The 18,798-nt window shown below is 41.0% G+C and overlaps 1 long non-coding RNA gene across 1 annotated transcript; it reads right to left on the bottom strand.

Annotated features, from left to right (window-relative positions):
* Positions 1–4,454: 4,454 nt before the first annotated feature.
* LOC121930300 lies at positions 4,455–17,065 on the bottom strand. The gene is made up of 3 exons (XR_006103908.1): positions 17,026–17,065; positions 11,392–11,511; positions 4,455–4,496 (listed from the first exon to the last, which is right to left on the bottom strand). It is a non-coding gene; the product is annotated as an uncharacterized LOC121930300 (long non-coding RNA).
* Positions 17,066–18,798: the final 1,733 nt, after the last annotated feature.

Below are 18,798 nucleotides of genomic sequence, written 5' to 3'. Positions count from 1 at the left end.
GTTCAAATGTTCTCTGCTTTCAACATTTCTCAACCCCATCTTGCCCCACTAGCAGCATCTTAGACTATTTAAAGGTAGCCTGGTTTGACAGGAGCAAGTTCCTTTTCGACTAAGTGACAGTCAAACTGCCAAAACCTTTGGAGAAAAGAAAGTCTAAGAAAATCTTTTAAGTCCCCCCCCCCTCTTTTTGGACAGGTCTCAAGCATGAAATTTTGATAAACTTAAGGAAAGGAAGTGTCAGATGGAACGAAAAAACTGGTGATCTGAAGACACTCCATTTTGTCAAGGCAGGGAATGACATCTTCCTAACCTTTAAACTGTTGTACTTCCCAAATTGGCAGTTTTGCACCACCGACCTTGTAAAATGTTAGGCCAACATTCCTGTTTTGTTTCTTGGGAATTTTCAAAGCACACCTGACTGCCTTACCCATTCACTCAAATCAGTGAAGGTCAGACATAGATGCTAGTAATTTCACTTTATTTTTAACTCTTTCATTTTTGTAGAATGCCTGGTGGGTATTCTCCCAAAAAACAGTGTGTAGCTAGGATAGATAGCCCTGAAAGTAGGAACCACACAGAAACACACTACCTGCAGTATGTTTTGAGCATCATGGTGGAAGTACCATATGGAATTTCTCTGTCCAAAATATCTCTGAGCGTGTAAGCTGTAAGAGGTCAATAGTTTCCACTTTCACCAGATATAGCATTTATGTCTATATTAAGACTACCTAACCTTTTGTGGCTGGATTGCTGAGCAACCTGTACTATCTAGACTACAATGTGCTATAAACAGATAAGAGACCCATATTATAATTCTGGTAATATTTAAACTGCTTCTAAAAATCCTAGCTGTGCTATTTCTCCCAAAGGTATTTATACAGTCTGAAGATGTTTGTTTGTTTGTTTGTTTTATAATCTAATATGTTACAACAATTGGCCTTGGATTACTGATTGTCATTATTCCAGCACCAAGTGAAAAAGTGACTGTTGACATTGCAGCCTAATTGGTTTTACACAAACCCTCCTGTTTGTATGATATTTTTTTTAGCCTTCAAATATAATTCCTTTTTTCATTGTTTAAAATTCTGTCAGGTTGATTCTATTGTATGCTACCTGGAGATCTTTAAATAAAGGGCAGGATATAAACACTTCAATAAATAAAAATATTTTAAATTGATAACAAGATTAACATCTTGTTTTTTCAAATGTATACAATTAGACTATTTGATTCTAGTTCAAGTCTATCCAAAAATCAAGAAAAGCAACAGCAGCAGTAGGGGAAAAAAACAAAAGTAGTAAGTTTGAGAGAGCAAACCTTGGAATAATATTTCAAATCCTGTTGAGGTTTTCTGATATGGGCTATGGAAAATGGAATGATGTGTGGACTGAATGGTGTGTGGATTGACTTCTTGTGAAGGTTTACTGCTGGCTACTCCTTGCTGCTGTCTAGTGTCTTCCAGGTAGTTTAGTCCTGAATATAGTACAGTGAGTCCTTGTTATCTGTTGTGGTTTGGTTACAGACCCCTCGTGGATACTAAAATCTGTGGATGCTCAAGACCCATTATTTTATGGTCAATTGGTATTTCTAAATTAAATGGCAAAATCAAGGTTTGCTTACTGGATTTTTTTTTTTGGGGGGGGGGTTGTTTTCAAGCCATAGATGCTTGAATCCGTAGATAAAAATGCATGGATATGGAGGGCCATCTGTTAATACTACAAATATTCCTTATATAAACCAGGACATGTATTGAGATCTGCAAGGAAGGGCTTTCTCACAGTCTCATCAGCCTCACATAATGGTTGGTAAGGAATCAGGAGGAAGCCTTCTCTGTGCCTGCTCTTTGGCTGTGGAACTTCCTTCCCTAGAAGGTCTGGTTGGGTTGTCATCATCATCATCATCATCATCATCATCCCACCTCTCCCCATGGATTGAAATTGGGAACAACAACAAATCAGCAATGAACAACAACATAGGCTTTTGAATTTTAATTATGGAGTTGCAGTGTGTGAATGGTATGCTTTATGTGTGTTTATTTCAATCTTTTATTGAAACAATGGCGAGTTACAAACCGCTGAAAAGCGGCGCTCTGCCACCGCCACCGCCGGTTGCTGCGTCCGGGAACCGCAGCAGCCAAACCGCGCAGTTCCCGGATGCAGCAAAAAAGAAACGCCAAAATGGTGCTTCTTCTTGCACCCCAAATGGGATGCTGTGAGGCGCTACTTGTGCACTCGCAGCGTCACATCCGGGGCGCGACGTGCAGATGCTAAGCATCCAGCATGTAAAGATGGCGGCGCCCGTGTGTATAGGGCGCCGCCATCTTTATGCCCTCGTCACGTGCTGGGGTGAGGCCGGTATGGACGCTAGGTCCTTGGCCAACCCCTAGCACATGACGGGGATGCCGCAAAGGCCTGTTTGTAATGGGCCTGTGTTTCAAATATGTTTAAGTGTCTTTAGTGTTTTAGCTGTTTCAATCAAGTTTTTAATAATTTTAATGCTTAATTCCATTTTAACTTTTCTAAATCAATGTTCTAGTTGGACCTTTTTAAAATTATTGTAATCTATCTTGGATCCCATTTAGGGAGAAAGGCAGGATTTAAGTGACCTTGGGCAAGTCACATGCTCTCAGTTCCAGGGGAAGGCAATGGCAGACATCTTCTGAACAAATTCCGCCAAGAAAACCCGATGATAGGTATGCCTTACAGTTACCATAAGTCAGATATAACTAGATGTCACACAACAACAATAAAGTGCAATAAATAAATAAATAAATAAATAAATAAATAAATAAAAATACTACTCTCTTTTGAGGGACTATTTCGATTGCTTCATCACAGTATGTAATCTGAGTACCACCATTTTAGAACACTTAAATTCCCTGCCAAATTGCACTTCCTTTCCTCCCAACTTCTCTTCCCCTAATGCCTTTCCACTAACTTTTTAATAATGTTTATTATTTTTAAGTATAAAAAAAGCAAGGACGAACAATCCAAAATGCCAAAGAAGGTCAAAGTGGTACCTCTGATTGTAGCTTGCATTGTAGATTATAATACTAGTTAAAGTATAGACATACATGTAGTTTTCCAAATTGTTTTCTTTGTTCCCATGTGCTAACTCAATAGTTTTACCCTTTAGAAGTGTCAAAACAGCACACACACACACACACACACACACACACACACAATGACATACAAAGAAGAAGGAAACAAGAAGGACAAATAGCACCAATCTTTACCAGCAGACTAATGAAAAAGTGTCCCTATATTTGTCTATATGTTTCCAAAGCATTCCTGTTCTTTATAACAGCTAACTCTAGGAGTTCATGCTGACCTGTTAATTCCTGTAAGCAGTTTTATCTGGGCAGAAAGTGTTTAAAGGTAGCACTTATCAGTTCCAAATTTGCTCAGGATCTGTGGGAAAAGAAAGTATCTGAAAACCTTTGTGTTTGTGTGATGAATGATGACAACTAAGTTTTAGACATAGTCAAACATTCATGGAGGTTGCATTTTATAGTGAAAAACAAGCATTTAGGAAAAGTGGTGTGTTCTCTGAAGAAATATTATTTAGGCTTCTACTATCAGATTGGGATTTTAATTTTTCATTTGGCAAAAAAAGGTAGCTTCATATCTGACTCCACATAATATATAATTACAGTGACTGCCATTAGCTACTTTGGAATGAGAGATCAGAATGGAGTCAGCATGTTATGTTTTAGTTGTTCAAGTGGTTGCAGCAGCTGCTTAAAAGAGCAAAACAGCCGCAAATGCAGCACTCCCATCAGTACTTTCCCTTCAACCGAAGAGAGGTATCTATGCCACAGTGTGGCCCATCCATTTCTCTTCTGGCCCAGAGATGGTGTTGGTGGTATAGTTGGTGAGGCAAATAATTTTATTTCTTTTAAGATTCACTCAAAGAGTACCAATATGAGAGGGTCAGGTGTAATTTGCCTGGATCCCATTTAGGGAGAAAGGTGGGATATAAGTGACACATCACATACTCTCAGCCCCTGGGGAAGGCAATGACAATTACAGTGACTGCCACTACCTACTTTGAAATGAGAGATCAAAATGGACTCATAATGTTATTTCTTAGCTGTCAGGATGGTGAAGGTGGCAAATTTATTTCTGAAAAGGTATCCCTGTTTGAGTTCAAGCTGCAGTAAATATAAACATCATGCAGTTTTATTTCTTTGTTTAATTTATTTCTGACATTTCTCCCAACAAGGGATACAAGGCAATTCACAACAAAGGCAAAGCAAAACACAACTCAAAACCTGGTTACATATTATATTATATTTGTTGTTGGTTGTTGTAGGTGATTGTTTCATGGGGTTTTCTTGACAAGATTTGTTCAGAAGGGGTTTTCCTTTGTCTTCCTCTGAGACTGAAACATTTGATCAAGTTCACCCAGTGGATTTCCATGGCTGAGTGAGGATTCAAACCCTGGTCTCCAGAGCTGTAGTCCATTGCTCAAACCACTGCACCATGCTGCCTCATACCTTACATGTGAGAACAACTATAAGTTAAATATAAAATCATTGCAGAGACATAGCAATAAAGATAAAAATGCAAAACACACTAGTCTCTCAGGGCTGTGAAATTTCATAGCCTGGGAGCAGTCATCAAGAAAGGCTTCTCATGTGTCCTTACCAGATGGTGGGGAAAGCCCTTCTTTGAGAATTTTAAGTCTTAGGCAGAAGCCTTCTAATAAGTTTCAAGAATTTCTTGGGTTGTATATGTACATGTAGAACTATACTCTGTGTTTATTTATGAGATATTGAGGCAAATCTAACCAGCTTTGTTGCACATTAGAGGATTTTGCATTCTGCCTGGCGAATGTTCATAAAATGCTCATAATGCCAGATAATATACAGAACATTCAAACATTAAAATATCATTTGCCACATTTTGCAGATTCATTATCTGCCTTCTCATATGGAAGCATTTAGCAAGCACTGTATTTAAACAGGATTGCCCAGTGTGGAGTGGGTAGGTAGATAGATAGATAGATAGATAGATAGATAGATAGATAGACAGATAGACAGACAGACAGACAGACAGATAGATAGAATAATATATACAGTTTCCTACTTATGATCCCATCACATGAACATTCTGTTTGATGCTTAATCAAAGTGCTGAATGGTCCCTTTCCACTGCATATTCTCCATTTGCTTCACATTAATCCCAGCATATATATGGATCCTTTGTAGAACAAGGTCTTCGAACTAGTCCTCTGAAATCCTGTCTGAATCCTGGCAGCAAACGACCATCATTACAAAATAGCATTGGAGGTGTGACAGCACCCTAGGCAAACTACCAAGTGCATGCAAAGGTCAGCTAACAGATGAAAGGGGAGTGCAAGAATTAAATGAAAAGATGAAAATGCCAGGGTTATGCTGACGTTTTCATTAAGAAAATCACTGGATATATATAACAAGTCTGACATTTACTTGTTCAGTAGTAGAAATCGCAGTTCTCTGTATACTGTATGGTTTTCTGTTGAGTCAGCACACTGGTAAAATGGCTTGCTATTACTACACTTTCCAGTGAAAGGGGGAAATGTACAACAAAACACATGAAATTAACCCTCTCACAGCAATTGAAATATTATTGATGTAATCTAGTTCTATGAATATATATATATATATGTTGCTTTAGCTACTTCTCCATAGCTTTGTCCCTGAGCCACTTTTGTGTTCATGATTCTATTTCACTTAATGCCATGCAGTTCCAGCCAGACCTGTGATATTTTCTTATTCGGTTAAAAATCTTCATATATGTATAATTGAGTCTGTTGGTGCAGCCAATGGCTGCAATCCACTAGTAGACACAGGATGATATTATGGTTGGTGTTGACATTTTCCAGCCTACTTTAACATAGCAGCAGAATGTGTTAAGAATCCCAAACCTCAATAGCTATCTCAGCTCCTACATAAGGATAAGACACTAAGCACTTTTTCTTGTTGCCAGGCTTTGTACAGATTGAGAAAAAATATCTCTAGCATCTGTTCCCTTTGTGATGCTAAACACACAGGTATACACACAGCAAGCAAACAGGGACAGGTTAAATGCTCATGAAGAGACAAACAACTCAGACATTGTTTCTTCTTTTAAAATCTCTGTTCAGGTTCCATTTAAAAGTGGAACGATTTGGATTTGCCTTTGTGAGCAATTAACTAGCTTCTTTTGCTAGCTGTGTCTGTGTGCATCCATGAAACAAGGCAGCAGCTCTTGTACTTATAAATTTTGTACAAAATTTGGAAAAGCAAAAAAATGGGTCCTACAAATTTGTAATTCAAAAATACAAATTATATCCATATTATCTCTTGAAGCAAAGAATCCCCTCCCCCCTTATTTTGGTATGTTTCCAAGTTTAGTACCCGACGATGAGTGAGATCCCAATTCTAATCCCTAGTTTGGTGCTTACACTGCTATCACCAGGGTTGGTTTCACCCCAGTGTGGTAACTCATGTTGTCACCCCCAGGAAAGCAGCCACCCTACAGGAGACAACATGGGAAGAAAGTGGGAGAGAAGAGGAAAAGGTGACAGAAGAAGAAGCAACAGCAGTCAGGAAGGGACACTTCACCCTACCCATCTTCAACCCAGCCATCCTCACCAAGCCATCTGTCTCTCCCAGCCATGGAGCTTCTGCCATTTGCAGGTGGGGGGTGGGTGTTCCTGCAGCCCATCATTCCCTTCTGGGTCAGTTAGCCAAGTGGGAATCATAGAGCTGGAATTGACCACAAGGGTCACCCAGTCCAATCCCTTGCAATACGGGAACTCACAATCAAGACACCCCTGACAGAAGGCCAACCAGCCTCTGTTTAAAGACCTCCAAAAATGAGACTACACCACACTCCTAGGGAGTATGTTCCACTGTCGAACAGCTCTTACTGTCAGCAAGGTCTTGCTAATGTTAGGTGGAATCTCTTTTCCTGTAGTTTGAATTCATTGAACCAGGTCCTATTCTCTGGAGAAAACAAGTTTGTTCCATCCTCAATATGACACACCTTCAAATACTTAAACAGAGCTGTCATATCATATCTTCTCTTCTCCAGGCAGAACATACCCAGCTCTCTAAGTCTCTCTTCATAGGGCATCATTTCCAGGCCAAAGGAAGGAGAAGTCAAGGGAGGGCATGAGGATGTGATGGTGAGAGGGATAATTCTTCCCTTCCCCTGACATCTTTACCTCCCTTCCCTGTCCATGCCAATAATCCCACCAGACCCAGAAGGGACTGCCAGGCAGCACCACCACCACACCTCCAACCAGCATCTACAGTGGACAGCCCTGCCTTTGCCCTGGAAGGAACTGCAAAGCAGGGCACTAGAACAAAAGAGAGGCAAAGCAGAGAGTGATGTGCCAGACATCTTAGGAATGATACTGGTGCTGCCCAGCAGCCCCTTCCAGGTCTGGCAAAGCTGCTGTATGGGAAAGGCAGGTGATGCCAGGAAGAGGAGTCGTCCATGGCTGCCACCACTGCTGCTGCCACCAGCACCTCCCTTTCCCAGCCTGGACATCAAATCCGCAATACATGGAAAGGGTTGCTGGGCAGCTGCAGAACCCCATCTCCATTAGCAGTTGTAATGAGTGGAGGGCAGATGTGCCTGGCTGGCAGAGGAGGGAAGCTGGTTTTTTGAGGGGGTTGGATGGTGAGTGATTGATCCACTGGGTATTCACCCCACTCTATGGTGTCACCCAATAATAATAATAATAATAATAATAATAATAATAATAATAATAATAATAATAATAATAATAATAAATTTATATACCACCCTTCTTAGAATCAGGGCGGTACACAACAAATATACAGTAATACAAAATGCAACTTTACAAAATTGGTTAAAACAATTCAATAAAAATAATAAAATTCATGCCGGCAAACAGTGCTGGCCGAGGGGGGGGGAGGAGAGTATTCTGGGGCAGAGGTCAGGGGTAAGCCTGCTCAAATAAGTAGGTTTTTAACCCCTTCTTAAATTGGGCTAGGGAGGTGGCTGAGCGGAGCTCGAAGGGCAGCGAGTTCCAGAGGTTGGGGGCCATGATGGAGAAGGCCCTCCTAGAGGTGGAAATATATTTCCCCTCTGGAACTCTTAACAATTGCTGCCCTGTTGATCTGAGTGTGCGGGACGGATTGTACGGAGAAAGGTGGTCCTCCAGATACCCTGGGCCCAAGCCAATACAGCTTGAACCCCCCTCACCACCTTGGTGATGCCTCTGAATGCTTGATTGTACTCTCTTTATATCTGCTTGCATATCATCAGAATGAAGTATATCAAAATGAAGAGTATTCTGGAAGCTTTAACTCATGAGTTGAAACCATACTTTTACCTGACACTCCTTACTGCTTTCTCACATTGCCATCATCTAGGGCAATATTTAAATTATACACTTCTCTGTCCTATAACAGGTCACTAGGGATACATGGTGGCTTCTGTCTACAAATTTAAGAGAAATTATAAACTGAAATATTTGCAGGTTACACACCGCCATTTAGTACGTATTCTATACGTACTAGGGTTAGGAAAGTGCGGTGCTTCCGCACCCCCCTAACCCTAGTACGTATAGAATACATACAAGATGGCGGTGCCCTGTTCATACAGGCGCCGCCATCTTTACGTATCGGATGCTGTGCATCCGGATGTCGCGCGGCGTCTATGACATCGCGAGTCCGCCCCAGGTGCCTCGCGACGTCATAGAGGCGCCACAAAAAGAAGCTCCAAAATGGAGCTTCTTTTTTGCTCCACGCGGGAGCCGTGCGGTGTGGCTACTGCAGCTCCCTCACGGAGCAAATGGCGCTGGCGGGAGACCGCCTCAAAGCGGCGGTCTATAACCTGCCATTAACTGCTTTGTTCACTACTGAATATGCACTTTGCACAAAAATAATGAAACAGGTCATTTGCAATGTCCATTTTGTAAGACTCTTTGCCTGGCCACATCACCAGACTCCAAAATTGCAGCTTCACATACATACAATGGCCAATCCATCAGAACTTATTTGACAACTTCTTATTTCCCCCCACACATCCTAATATTTGTATCATCCTGCCTGGTGAAGAATTCCAGGAGGACTACATTTGAAAATTTTAGTGATCAGATAAAGGTATTTGGTGTTGATATTTGCTTATGGATCACATAAATATTTTTTCTTTTGCTTATAAACAATACAATAATAATCTATCAATCTGATTAAAGTTCATTTGTCAGAGGAGATAAAATAAAAACATATGAATATTGGATAGAAGGTGACTTTCATGTTCCGATCAGGTCTCAATTAGGGTTGAATTTAGTTTTTGAGAACAAAGGGCATAATGTTGAAGCGTAATTTAAAGTGCTTACATTTGTGGATGGACCTGAGGGGGGGGGGGAATAACAAAGTCTGACATAGCCCTGCCATAGTGTCTTTGTTATAAGAATGGAAATGAAACAGCAGAATTCTGCCTCAGCTTAATATAGGACTTACAAAGATTTTTACAGGAACAGCATGTCATAAGAACATTTTAACACTCCTGATGAGCAAAGTCTACAAGTTGCAGCCCACATCACTTCACACACATTTGAAATTTAGAACTATACACATTGTGGTAGTTCTCAAGCATAGAGCAGAAGAGGAATTCTGAAGATTCATAGACCATATCTAGTAACCCTATCATGCTTCTGTGCAACTTTATACATTTTACTGTTGGGTTAGAAGACAACTGAACTAGAATAACTTTTTCGAAGGTTGCCCTCTACATATAGAACATTTTTTTATCACAGGAATGGGGAAGATCTATAACTTTCCCCACTTTCCCCCACTTTTGTTTGTGTTGCTAAAGACATATGCTTTCCAAAATAGCAATTAATTTTGTACCAAAAATTGTGATGCAGTTTACTTAGCTATAGTTGTGCCTATCAGATAAATTGTCTTAAGTAGAACAAAGAGACAGGCTTCTGTATGAAACCATGTTATTTGCAGATACTGACTGCCATGCTCTCTCTGATTTCACTCCATTTTCTTTGAGATAGATCCCTAAGGTACATATCTAACAGCTAAATTTCATTACTATTCTGTGTGGTCCTTGTGGTGCCGAAAATAAAATATTGGATTGACAGGCACTCATTGTGGAGCAGTGCTTATTGATGATGGAAAGACTGATTCAATCTCTAATTCTGAAGAACGACCTGCCACCTGGAGTGATCACATACAGATGGGTGCAATCTAAACTCTCTTCCTGCCTCCAGTTGCATTTGGCTCTAAATTAACAATGCGATTCCATATAATGAAGATGTTTGTTTGGTGCAATGGCAATTTTCCATTACTGACATGCAATGTCAACAGTTCTGACATAGCTATAAGGACAGTGCTACATCTGGCTGGGACCCATGCCAAGATATTTAACAACCTCATTAGAATTACCTCCAGTAAACTGTTTTGGAAGATGGGAATGCACAGTGCTGTCCCCCTCTACAGCTGCCCACTTAGATATAATATTCTGATAACATGTATTATAATATTGCTGTCAGTCTTTGTCCTTTTTGTCAATAGTTGGGAGGCTTTTTTCCTACCATATGTTCTATCCATTCTGTACAGGTTTATCTCTGTAAAGCTACACCCCTATACCTTGATCGTTATTACTATAACATAATACTGTATCTATGTTGTTCTAAAGGCCTAAGTACTGGAGAAGAAGTAAAAACATAAGCTCAATATTGTGGCCTTCTAACATTAACAGCTATATATTTCCAGTCAAGCTATTCTAGCAGTATGACTATTGATATTTGTGTTAGACTTTTCATAATAACAAATCTGTCTGTGACATGTATGGTGACACTTTAAAAATATCAAAGTATCCTGCCAATTATGTTGCATTAAACTGATTGTACTGTAATTACATAGGGCAGGAAATATTTTCTTTTTGACAGGTTAAAAAACATGGATCTCTTGTTAGTCTGCCCTGCCTTTTGGACTGTATTTTTAATGAAAAACGATATTTCACCTTTTTTAAAAAGTGAAGGTTTAAAAAGCTGTGTGTAGGGGTAGGTGAGTAAAATTGCCTTATATATATTTCAAATTTGTATGCAACCAAGTTCTTGTACATGAGCCACCATGGTGTAATGGGTCCTGGCTTGGCCATGTAAACTCACTGGGTGACCTTGGGCAAGTCACAGTTTCCCAGCCTCAGAGGATGCCAATGGAAAACCCTCTCTGGAAAAACTTGCCAGGAAAACACCATGTTAGGTTCACATTAGGGTTGCCATAAGTTGGAAATGACTGGAAGGCACAGAACAACAAGAAAAAAAGTACTTGCACATGTGTCCTGGACTGCGGCCAGCACACACACAAAGAAATGCTGATAGTAATGGCTCAGCAAGAGCACTAACTAGGAGCTGGGAAACAGTCTACAGACCTTTCTATAGTCCGAGAGAAGCAAGCCACAAACAAAGCCATGGTCAGGATACCAGAGGTCATGGAAGTCAGTTCGGTCCAAGGTCAGGGCAGCCAGAAGGTAGCAGTAGTCCAGTTCATTCTGAAGTCATAAGTTCAAGACAGACAAGGGTTCAGGAAACAAGAAGCCAGTGCTGACAGCAATCACAATGAAGGATTCTACAATAATCTCTGACAAAGGGTCAGTGTTCTCCAGCTGCTTAAATGAGAGACACCCTCCCTTGTGCCAGCTGTGGCTTATCTGCCAATTGCCTCTCTGCAAGGCTCTTGGATCGATGCACGCAAGAACTCTCAGCTCTCCTCTGCCTAAAGGAAGGAACCTCCATGCTTGGTTCTTCTACAGGGTCAAATCTGAGCTGCTGAGCCTAAGGAGGGAACCTCACAGAGCTAGGACCTGGCTGAGCCTCAACCCCTGGGGCTGGGAGCTCAGGGCTGGGGTCTGGCATCGCAGAACTGGGACCTGGTATAGCCTCAATCTCCTCTTGCACTTGAGGAGCCATGGCCTCCTCCTCGTCCTCCAAGTCCTGCTCTTGGCTGGCCATGGCAACATGAACCTGGCTACCCACTGAGGTCACAGGTGGAGTGCTACTTTGATTCCTACCAACAAATGAATAGTTGTTGAAGAAATAAACAGAGTAATTTTGGACTGAAATATAATTTTGGGTTGAAGCCCCTTTATTGAGCAAACACATGTAATCTCCATCTTTTGAACACTCATAGGATTAGTAGAGTTTTTAGACACTGAGATCTCCTTTGTGCAGCCCTTGGTTATGCCACACTTGGATTACTGTAATAGCCCATTGGCAAGTTTGACTCTCTCTCTTCTTCTTCTGGTTTTAATCCAAAACAATGTTGTCTGGGTTGTTTCATTCTCCTTAAATACTCAGGCATCTCTTCTTGCTATAGATCTCTTCACTAGCTATTCGTTTAGGCCAGGATTCATATCAAACTTTTGGTTCTGGTATTCAAGGCTCTGCGCTCTCCTCCAGTACCTAGCAGTTCAACTATCCTGGTATGTACCATATAATAATAATAATAAAATTTTATTTATATGCCGCCCTTCCTACGATCAGGGTGACTCACAACAAGTTAAAACAATCAAACAACAGTATACACTATTAAAACACAGTTAAAACAAGGCAACAATAAAAAGCCCCATAGCCCAGCCTCTTGGCCACGAAAGAGGAGGGAGGCCCACAGGATATTTATTCGGGGAATGCCTGCTGGAATAGGAAGATTTTGAGATCCTTCCTAAATTGGGCCAGGGTAGTGGACGAGCGGAGCTCGGTGGGCAGCGCGTTCCAAAGGGCTGGGGCAGCTATGGAAAACGTCTTCCGAGTCGTGGAGACTAACCTGGCCCCAGGCACCTTCAGTAGCTGCTGCCCAGATGTTCTGAGGGTGCGAGGCGGAATGTACGGGGAGAGGCGGTCCTTTAGGTATCCTGGGCCCAAGCCATTTAGGGCTTTATAGGTAATTACCAACACCTTATATTGGGCTCGGAAGCGAATGGGCAGCCAATGGAGATCTTTTAAAACCGGTGTTATGTGGCTGGTCCTGGGGGCACCAGTGACCAGCCGGGCTGCCATGTTCTGCACCAATTGTAGCTTCCGAGTTTGGTATAAGGGTTGCCCCATGTAGAGTACATTGCAGAAATCCAATCTCGAAGTTACCAGAGCATGTACAACAGTTTCTAGGTCCCTCTGGGCCAGGTATGGGCGCAGCTGGCGAATCAGCCGAAGCTGATAACAGGTGCTCTTGACCGTCGCATTCACCTGAGCAGTCAGGTGAAGCGACGAGTCAAGAAGCACGCCCAAACTGCGCACGGAGTCCTTCACAGGGAGCGTGACCCCGTTCAGGACAGGTGGAACCACCGCCATTCCTGGACCAGGAGAACCTATCACTAGTACCTCCGTTTTCTCTGGATTCAATTTGAGTCGGTTTTCCCTCATCCAGCCCAATACTGACTCTAGACAGGCCACGAGAGGAGAGACGCCATCCCCAGTCACTGCATCAGTCGGAGACATAGAGAAAATAATTTGGGTTTCATCAGCGTACTGATAACCCCGCGCCCCATGTCTCCGGATGATCTCTCCCAGCGGTTTCATGTAAATGTTAAATAGCATGGGAGACAGAATGGCCCCTTGAGGGACCCCAGTTTTAAGGGCCCGCTCGTCGGAGCACACGTCTCCCAGCTGCACCATCTGGGACCTCCCAGACAGGTAGGACCGGAACCACTGGAGCGCAGTGCCCCCGATTCCCACCTCTGCCAGGCGCCCCAGAAGGATACCATGGTCTATGGTATCGAAAGCCGCTGAGATGTCCAAGAGCACCAACAGGGACACGCTTCCCCTGTCGATGCCCAGACGGAGATCATCGACCAGGGCGACCATGGCCGTCTCAACCCCGTAACCCGCCCGGAAGCCAGTTTGAAATGGGTCCAGATAATCCGTTTCATCCAAGACCGCCTGAAGCTGGATCGCAACCGCCCTCTCGATCACCTTTCCCAAAAATGGTAGCAGCGAAATAGGCCGATAATTGTTGTGTACCAGGGGGTCGAGGGAGGGCTTTTTTAGGATCGGTTTTACAATGGCCAATTTAAGATCCGATGGAAATTGCCCATCCCTCAAAGATGTATTAATTATCCGGTGTAACAATGATGTTACTACCGGTCCCCCCTGGGCTGCTAACCATGAGGGACAGGGATCAAGGGAGCAGGTTGTTTTCCGAACGCTTCCGAGGATCTTGTCCACATCCTCGGTACTCACCAACTCAAACTGATCCAGTTTAACATAGTCCACAGAGGCTCTCATATAGGCATCTAGGGCCCAGTACACACCGCTGGTTTGTGGTGGCCTGGGGCCAATTCTAGGGTTCCAGGGTGCACAGCATTTGCATGCTCTGGAACCCTACCATGTAATGGCGGAGCCATGTTTATGCAACGCTGTCCACACGGAATGCGTGTCGATGATGTCATGCACATGCCATGTCCAAATGGGGAGGGGCACCTTTGATATCACTGCGACGCCCCAGGGTGCTAATGGTGCCTTGGCAGCATTGCGGGAGGATCATTGTTGTGGCTGTGCAGTTGCCACAGCAACAATCTGGAGAAGAAAGGGGCAGCCTCTGGCCACCCCTTTCTTCTACTCTGTACTGGGCCCAAATCTGCATAAAAGGGATTATTGTATGTTCCACTAAAACACACAGCCCTGCCAAGGCTATAGGTGTTTCATGATCTGGCTCTGTATCTGTGGAACAGTCTTGGTCTTCAAAGTAGTAGTCCAGTGCTCAAATCACTTTGGCTCTCAGCATCTTAGGGGAGCTCAAAATGACAATGGGGAGTATATGGAGCCCCAGTGTCTACCTCTGGCTTTGTGGGATGCAATTTGCAGTCACACTGTTATTGTTGTGTACCTTCAAGCCTTTTCCAACTTATGACAACCTTCAGTTGAACTTGTCATGGCATTTTCTTGACAAATTCAGACAAGATTTGTCTTTTATTTTTCTAAGACTGAGACATGCCTATGTCCATCCAGTGGTCTTCCATGGATGAGTGGGGCTTCAAAACTGTGTCTCCTGGAATCTTAATTTAACACTCAAAATACTATGCCATACTGGGCCTCTGAATTCCCATAGCATTCTACATTTCACAGCCGAAAACCAGGATACATATGGCCAAGTAACAGAGTGTGGTCAAGATGGCAAAAGTTATTGATGAAGAAGAATACACAAGCCAGGAGAAGCTGCAGCAGTTTGCTTTTGCTTGAGCCTACTGGGAAAAGCAAGATTCTAGCCTCTCCTGTCTTCTTCCACTGCTAAGTGAATTTTGTACAAACTACTTTGCAGCAATTGAAACTACCCCAAGGACAAAAGGAAAGAGTAGGAATAGGAGAGAGAATCTGGGATAATTTAAAAGCAGTTAAACGTGGATTCAGAAGATTAAATGGGACTGTCTCTGCCAAATTTGAACAGTTTGAGTGTATGGATTCATACTTCATGTCATTTTTGAAGAGAAGTCATTAGAGTTTACCTAAATATTTCTGTACATGGTACCTTGTGATATTACTGTATGTGAACATTTTCACAAGATCACTTTGTACATGAAACGTGAGTGGGAAGGTTAGACCATGGTGACTGTTCCATTTCAACAGCTATTGTGGGAGGACATATAGGAAAGGTATTTGATAAGCAGATGGTGAAGTGTGAACACTTTGAGAAATATGAAGTGAGACTTGCTGTCTAAACATTTCATATTAGAAGTAGGAACACTTAATTTCATAAATTAGTTTCAGGGCAGTAACAAACAAATGGTAATATTTCAATGTGTAGCAAGCTGAATTTATATATTTTCTGTTAGACAAATGCTTTTGTTGTAATTAACCTCAGATGATTAAACATGGTAATGGATTTCAGAATCATCAGAACCAGGAAAACCAGGAGATATATCCTAATATTAAGGCTGATTTCAACAGGGATGAGGGACAGTTTTGTTTAATCTACATTTTCTGCAAAATAATATAGGTCAGAATTCTTAGACAAATATATGAATCAAAATACAGTCATCTTCAACTTGCACAATCCTTTTGAATTTTTCAGTCAATTATTGGTTTAGAGTTTTATTCAAAAATATGTATAGTAGAGTAAATAGAGTACAAAGATTAGAGAAATTTGTATAAAACCTATGAACAAAAGATATTAATTTTGGTCATTTTTGTAAAAAATAATATACACAATGATTCAGATGTTGTGGCAAATGTAAAACTAAATTCATGCAACACTTTCACAAATGTTGAATAATTCATCTTAGTTCCAGTTTCTGAACCTGTTATTATCAGGTAAATTTATAATAAATAGATCAAGTCAATATCATCATTTTGAGTTCTCATTTACTATCATTTTAAGTTTAGGCATATTACACTACCTATGGAGGGAAGCATGATAATAGATGCAGAAGAGCCACTGGTCTTGGTGGTTTGATGATGTAGTTTGGCTTTGTTTTAAAATGTATTTCTCTATAATGATCCTTTCGTCAACAGTCAAATATTTTATTAATAAATCAGGCATTGAAAGTTAACACATAGATTATCATTACAGTCACTTGTAATTAAAATTGGAACAAATGAAGAAGAAAATCCTTACAGGATAATGGAGGACAGTTACAGTAACACACACACACACACACACACACACACACCAAAGGGGGAAAAAATTCATGGGTTTAAACCATACTTTTACCTGACACTGCCAGCCACTGTGGTAATAATTTAAATTGTAGACTTATATGTGCTTGGACAAGGCTGCATCTTATTACTCTAACTTATATACAGAACATATTGTAAGAAAAGAAGGCCTGGACACAGGTGGAAGAGGAGTGAAAATAGGAGGAAGGAATATCAACAATCTAAGATATTCAGAAGACACCATAAAACTAGCAGAAAACCTCCCAGACATAAAACAACTACTAAGGAAGATCAAGGAAGAAAGTGCATAAGTAGGCTTACTATTGAACATAAAGAAAACAAAAATAATGACCATGGAGAATCTACATAAATTCACCCTAGACAATGAAGAAATAGAAATAGTAAAATAGTTCTTATACCTGGGACCAAACATTGATAGAAATCAGGACTGCAGCCAGGAAATCAGAGGAAGTTAAGAATGGGGAAGGCAGCTGTGAAAGAATGATAAAAGATCTTAAAATGCAAAGATATACAACAGAGCACAAAAGTTAGAATCATACAAGCCATTGTATTGTCTATTACCATGTATGGATGCGAGAGCTGGACAGTTAAGAAATAAGATAGGGAGAAAATGAATGCATTTGTAATGTGGTGCTGTAGAAGAGTCCTGAGAATCCCATGGACAGCCAAAAAGACAAATAAATGTGTCCTAGAGCAGATCAAGCCAGGAATCTCTCTGGAAGCCAAGATGACAAAACTTAGGTTGTCATACTTTGGACACATCACAAGAAGGCATGACTCACTGGGAAAAACCATCATGCTAGGAAGTAGAAAGAGAGGAAGGCTGCATGCTAGATGGATGGACTCTATTAAGGAGGTCACAGATATCAATGTACAGGAATTAAGCAGAGTAGTGAAGGACAGGGGGTCTTGGAGATGTCTTATCCACAGGGTTACTATTGGTTGAAATTGACTTGAGGGCAGTTAACAACAACAAATGTCCTAGGATAAGCCACAAGGGATACATGCTGGTTTTTGTCTACAGAGTGAAGATAAATATTAAACTGATATATTAATTTCTTTGTTTACTATTGAATCTGAAATTTAGACAGAAACAACCAAAAAGATCTTCTGCAGTGTCCATTTTGCAAATCACTCTGCCTGGATACAACATCAGGCTCCAAAATTGCAGCTTCAGTTGAAACAAAGCAGAATTGCCCTCTAAATAGTACAGAAATCCTAAAAACCATTAATATAAATATGGCTGACAAGAGCTCTGCTAACAAGACTTCTATCTTTATGGATTAATCTGACAATTTGCTTCCTCACATATCAAAACTTTCAAAATCATAAGTTCTTTTCATCAAAGATATGATGGATTTTGAGATAGTTCTTATGGGAAAGCAATTGAAATAAGTAAAATTCTTACCCATTCCTACCTTGAACAGAACATCCTCAGAAAAGTTTTGTTTGCCACATTGTAATATAATATTATGTAGTCTTTCTAATATTGAAGTACCAAATTACAAGTTGTGCCATGCCTCTTAGAACTATTATTGCAGCTTTTGAAAATATAGCTATTCGGGTAATCTAAGTAGACATCAATAAGAGTTCTGTGCTGCTAAGACCAAGTGTAGAATAGATGTATTTCTAAATTGTCCTGAAAGTTTGTTTACATTCTGTAATCTGTAGGTTCAGTGCACAATTGGTACACCACAGGTAAGAAATGAGAAATTTTGAGGGCTATTGAACACTAGAATAACAGCAGAAAAGCATGGTCTCTTACTCTAGAAAATGCTTTAACATTCAGAAAAGTTCACAGTGCTTAAATATCAGACAAGTCTTCCTTGTTCCTGTTCTTTTGGTCAAATGATGTGTTGGCTGAAACTTTCAGAAGCATTGCTTTGTCTCATGACCCATGAGCTTCCTTCTAAATTATCTCTGTGTTTCTTAATGAGTTTCTCTGTGTAGCTATCATTCAAGTAATACTCCAATTTCATGACATTATATAATTGTTTGAAGATCTTTTTAAACAGTGGAGGGATGATTTTAACATGAAAAAATTGAAATTTAATAATTTATATATGCCCAGAAATCTACATTGTTTAAATGAGTTTGGGAGATCTATGGCCAGATTTCTCCCAGTCTTCTTCTTCTTCTTCTTCTTCTTCTTCTTCTTCTTCTTCTTCTTC

This window comes from Sceloporus undulatus, chromosome 5 (assembly GCF_019175285.1).
Source record: "Sceloporus undulatus isolate JIND9_A2432 ecotype Alabama chromosome 5, SceUnd_v1.1, whole genome shotgun sequence".
Taxonomy (NCBI): domain Eukaryota; kingdom Metazoa; phylum Chordata; class Lepidosauria; order Squamata; family Phrynosomatidae; genus Sceloporus; species Sceloporus undulatus.
This window is presented reverse-complemented; position numbering and strand designations above follow the sequence as displayed.